Source organism: Polyodon spathula, chromosome 3 (assembly GCF_017654505.1).
Source record: "Polyodon spathula isolate WHYD16114869_AA chromosome 3, ASM1765450v1, whole genome shotgun sequence".
Taxonomy (NCBI): Eukaryota; Metazoa; Chordata; class Actinopteri; order Acipenseriformes; family Polyodontidae; genus Polyodon; species Polyodon spathula.
Window position 1 is genome coordinate 46,224,866 of NC_054536.1, and position 6,000 is coordinate 46,230,865.

The following is a 6,000-nucleotide window of genomic DNA, read 5'->3' on the forward strand; positions in this document are numbered from 1 at the left end:
TTTGTCAGCACCCTGTAGAGTCCACAGCTTCACTGCTTCACAGCTTGTCCTGATACGCACAGCCTGGCGGACACTCTCCCAAGCACCTGCTCCACACACACTGCTGGACGCACTCACAAGCACCCAAACCAGAGTCACGGCTCTGTTGCAGCAACCTGGACGCTTCTCCCAGCACCCAGCTCCACCGCTCGGTCAACAACACAGGATTCAACAGCTTAGCAGCAGGAACAGGCACAGTAACAGTAACAGCTTCACTCTGCAAACCCCAAACACACAAGCCAACAAAGCGGCGGCACAGAGCCCTTTTATAACGTATCCCCGCCCCTTTATGCTAATAGGGTGCTAGAGCGAACAGATATCCCATTGGTCCCCAGCCACACACCAGAACCAATGGGCACAGACAAACAACAGTCAACGACAGGGAGGGATACTGGGGACCCTGCGTGCAGGCTAGCTCATAGACAAACACAGGGACAGAGCTAACATGCAACTGCAGGCAATGCAGACAGGAGAAAGATCACAATACAATGGTAATAACAGTACACAAACACAATGGGAACAAAAGGGAATACAGTACACAAAACACAGATGCATGGATCGCTGCAGTATTATCTTTAAGTCACAAGATGTGCAATACAGTTACCTTCATCTGCATGTACAGTTTCTTTGGGAAATGTCTTGACACGATCCTCAGCCAAAATATACTTCGCTTGTTTTGCTTTGTTGTCCATTTTTGGAATTTTATGTCCAATGCGGAAAACTAGATTTTAGCAACCTAAATCAAAACAATGCAGCACTGACTTTGTCCCACCTGCTACACACAGTACAGCAGGTCACAGAAAAACCAGTGCAGACTTAGACTGATTAAAACATAAATTTCATCTGAACAGTAAACAAGAAAGTTAAACACTTTGGAGGATTTCTATTTATATTTGTCATTATTTTTGTTTTTGCCGAAGTGCAATGCACACAGGAAAAAAAAGCCTGTCTACAAAGATACGTAGTTTGCGTCACTTGCGTTGTGCAGTAGTTCATTTAAACAAGGTTTCATTCCTCCCCACACCAACTGAAAGTGTCCTGATTTTTCACTCTTGCTATCTGGTCACCCTACCCTAGACCCACGTCTTCCTCTGGTACATCCCTTTTTTATAATCCATTAAATTACAGCCTATCTGTTAACCTGTTTCTCTCATCCCTGCAGACTTCTGGGAAACTGAGTTTTTATTCTGTTCTCTGGCTGCTATTAACAAACGTTCGAGTATGTATTTTCTGTTGTGAGGACAGCATATCAGTAACCCTACGTTTCTGATTCCTTTCCTGCACATCATCCCGTGACCATCTCTTCTTACTCTCTATATATATATAATGTTGTGAAAAATAAAGAGGTTGTTCTAAACGTGTGCACATTAAAGCAGGAGAGGCAAGGGTCAGGTACACGTAGCAGGTTATCCACACAAACAGGGTCAGGCCACAAATCAGGTAATCAGAACAGTCCAGGTTTTTTGGCCTAATGCAAAGCGTTATGTTTGGTGCAAACCCAACACAGCGCATCACCCAAAGAACACCATTCCTACTGTGAAGCATGCTGGTGGCAGCATCATGTTATGGGGATGTTTCTCATTGGCAGAGACTGGGGCACTTGTCAGGATAGACGGGAAAATGAATGGAGCAAAGAACAGAAGTCCTTGAGGAAAACCTGCTGCCCTCTGCAAGAAAGCTGAAATTGGGACGGAAGTTCAACTTTCAGCATGACAACAACCCAAAGCACACAGCCAAAGCTACACTGGAGTGGCTAAGGAACAAAAAGGTAAATGTCCTTGAGTGGCCCAGTCAGAGCACCGACCTAAATCCAATCAAAATTTGTGGCATGACTTCAAGATTGCTGTCCATCAACGCTCCCCAAGGAACTTGACAGAGCTTGAACAGTTTTGTAAAGAAGAATGGTCAAATATTGCCAAATCTAGGAGTGCAAAGTTGGTAGAGACCTATCCCAACAGACTCACAGCTGTAATTGCTGCCAAAGGTGTTTCAACAAGTATTAACTCATGGGGGTGCAGATTATGATCCATATCCAATTATGATATTTCAGTTTTGTATTTTTAATATATAATTTTTTTCTCAATAAAAAACATTTTTCCCCTTAACAGTGTGAATTATGGTGTATAGATAAGTGGAAAAAAATTCACATTTAAATGTATGAAACTCTGAGGCACTGACACAACAAAATATGAAAAAAAGTTCAAGGTATATATATATATATATATATATATATATATATATATATATATATATATATATATATATATATATATATATATATATATATATATACTCCATATATATGGATCATCAACTCCCCAATAATGTTGTTGAAGCTGACACCCTGGAATCCTTCAAGAAGCTGCTTGATGAGATTTTGGGATCAATAAGCTACTAACAACCAAACGAGCAAGATGGGCCGAATGGCCTCCTCTCGTTTGTAAACTTTCTTATGTTCTTATGTTCTTATATAGTAACACGGCAGGGAGGGGGTTAAAATCCTTTCTGCCAAAAACATGCATTTCACTGCAGGAGTTCTGGGGGCTGGAGTCCCCCAAGAGGGAGCTGTCAGCTATGTAAAAGGGGGGAGAGGTCTGGAGACCACCAACCCCAGCAGCTTTTCCACTGCTGGACTTGCCCCGGCTGAAGGAGTGTGTCTGGGTGGGAGCTGTCAGAACGTCTGCTGACAGCAGCACCATTGGTGGCTTTTCCACTACCAGTGGTACAGCGGGAGGAGAGATTTGCCCCACTGTCAGCTCGTCTGCTGAGTGCATGGCCAGTAGCAGCCTGGCTACTGGTAACATTGCTGCCCATCAACCCCTTAAAGTCCCTGTTCTCGGCCCAGGACTTAGAGCGAGACTTTGGGGATTTTAAGGGGGGAGGTGGCCATTGAGGCCATGTGTGCTTTGCACAAGGAGGGTATATGTGGCAAAGTGCCCGCCCGTGTGTATTTTGTGTTGTGTGTTAATGTTGGTGTATAGTCATTGGTACATGGGATATAAACGGGTCTGTGTAACACAAGTGTTTAAAATGTATATTTGTATTTAGGCACGAGGATTGCACAGCACTTCATGTGCAAGTAAAAAGTAATAATATGTGAGCACGGGGAATTGCACTTTGTTGATTCACGTGCAGTTGTACCGCGTCTCCAATTGAATGATTGATTAGCAATCGAGTCTCGGTACAGCAGCATAAAAGCATCATGTTTTCACTCACTCAGGGTTGTGTGTTCAGTGAGTGGAGAACGGGATTGGAGAAGGAGGTAATAATAATAATAATAATAATAATAATAATAATAATAATAATAATAATAATAATAATAATAGTAGTTTGTCTGTGTAGTCCGATTTTGTTTGTCTGTTTATTTTGGCCTCACGTGCCATGTGCTGTTTTTGTTACAACCTTTTTATTTACTGTCTGTTCATTCATTAAATGCTGAGCACAAGCAAGCTCTCAGCTTCCCCAAAACTCCACCTCTCTGTTGTTTATTTCCTGGTTCCTGGTTTCTGGTCTAACGTCACCCACTACAGCCGTTTTTGTGACACGTGGTGTCATCATGGGATTACCAGCGCCTACTAGACGCAGACCAGAGAGGGAACCGCAGTGTTTTTTGAAAAATAAAAATAAAAAAAAAAAAATAAAAAAAAAAACAGCAAAAATGGAAGTCTGGAGAGATGGCTGCATGGAGCCGGAGGAGCTCCTCAGTGGTCTGGAGGACCAAGGCTGGTGCCCCTTCCAAGAGGAGGAGGAGGAACCGGTCCAGGAGAAGAAGGTTAGGAGAAGGAGCGGCAGAAGAAATCAGCAGCAGCAGCAGCCGCAGCAATAGCAGGAGAAGATCGAAAATGACAGTTGGCAGGTTTTTTTAAAGGACCTCACGGCGGAGCTGTGCCCCGGCTGTAGGGAGTATGGGCACACGTTGGCCATCTGCCCCATGCAATATACAGAGGCGAAAGTAATGCCTGTGTGGGAGGAGCCCATGCGTCCAGCACTCAGATGGGGGGACCGTGAGCATCCAGCACCCAGACGGGGGGACCGTGGGAAACCAAAACCCAAGGAACTGCTGTTGCCAGCAGAGGAAGAATGCCTGCTGACCCCATCTCCACCAGCAGAGGGTGAGTGCCTGGTGCTATCATTTCCCCTACCGTCACCACCTGGAGGAGATGAGCAGGTGCTTCCTCTGCCTCCGTCAACTTCCCCTGCAAGTGAGGTGAGCCGCACCAGTCCCATGCAAGTGAGGGAGAGCAGCACCAGTCCCCTGCAAGTGAGGGAGAGCCACACCAGTCCCCTGTAATAAGGGTAGACTACACGCCGCTCCCACCTCCACTGCCAGGAGATTACACGCCACTCCCACCTCCACCGCCAGGAGACTACATGCCGCTCCCACCTCTACCACCAGGAGACTACACGCCTCTCCCACCTCTGCCGCCAGGAGATTACACGCCGCTCCCACCTCCGTCGCCAAGAGACTACATGCCTCCGCCACCTCCATTGGCAGGAGCAGAGCAGCAGGAGCTGCCTCTGCCTCCTCCACCTCCACCGCCAGGAGCAGAGCAGCAGGAGCTGCCTCTGCCTCCTCCACCACCAGGAGCAGAGCAGCAGGAGCCGCCTCCTCCACCTCCACTGCCAGAAGCAGAGCAGCAGGAGCTGCCTCTGCCTCCTCCGCCGGCAGAATCAGAGCAGCAGGAGCTGCCTCTGCCACCTCTACCACCAGAATCAGAGCAGCAGGATCTGCCTCTGCCTCTGCCACCTCCACTGCCAGGAGCAGAACAGCAGGAGCTGCCTCTGCCTCCGCCACCTCCACCAGCAGAGGATGAATGTCTGCTGGGTCTCTTTCCACCAGCAGAGGATGAATGACTGCTGGTATCACTTCCCCCACCATCACAAAGAGAGGAGCTGGAGCTGCCTCTGCCTCCATCACCATCAGGGGGAGAGGAGCAGGAGCTGCCTCTCCCTTCACCAGAAGGACCAGGAATAGATGCTGGCGGTCCTCAGCAGCCCTTGCATAGGCTGTTGAGGGAAGCACGGGGAAGAACCGCCCCGCCGCAGTGGCCGAGAAGAGGGCCAACACCCTGTGATAGAAAGAGAAAGGATCGATGCTGTAAATCTCCCTCCCGATTAGAAAGGGCGCTGTGTAAGGGGGAAGGTAAGCTGCCTCCTAGAGCTGCCACCTCGGTGGTAGGTGGAAACCGGAAGGTGACCATATTAGGAGGGGCGCGTAGCTGCAAGAACTCAGGACGATTCCATTGCAGTCAGCTGCGGGGCAGCCCTCTATTAGGGAAACCATGGCAACGCGGTGACTGTGGGGAGGAGTTTGCTGGGTACAAAGGGGAGCAGCTACGTCAAAACCTCTGCTTACGCTAAGGAATGAAACTAGATGGTCGGAGCCTGTATTGGTTAATTTGTTTGGTTGGATTACGTGTGTTTTGTGTTGCAGAGGAGGAGTGAGCCGCGGACCGAGCACAGAGCACGTCCCTGCACAGCACAGCACAGCACAGCACAGCACAGCACCCACACTGCACCACTCACGGCACCATGCTTCTCAGCACCAAGAGCACTGTGTGCACAGAGAACGTGGGGACGGACAAAGTCCTGTTTTTGTTTACTTTTTATTTTCATTAAGAAGAGCTGCCATGGATCCCCCAATACCATTGCTGGTAAAGGGGTGGATTATTTTGTGTTGGTATTACTTATTTGTTTTGTTATTATTTTTGTTATTATTAAAAGACAGACTGTTTTGAGAGAACGATTGTGTGGACCTCCTTCCTTCACTGCACGTGACCACACACCCCCACCCCAGCTTGTCCTGGCTCCCTGCCTCGCTTCGCCCAAGTGTGGTGTACCTGTATCACGGGTTAAAGACAAAGAGCTAGCAGACCTAGTTTTATCTCAGAGACAGTACGGCCCTGTGGCAAAGTGGTTGATTGTGTACAGGTGCAGGAGTGATGCAGTGCGCAATAAACA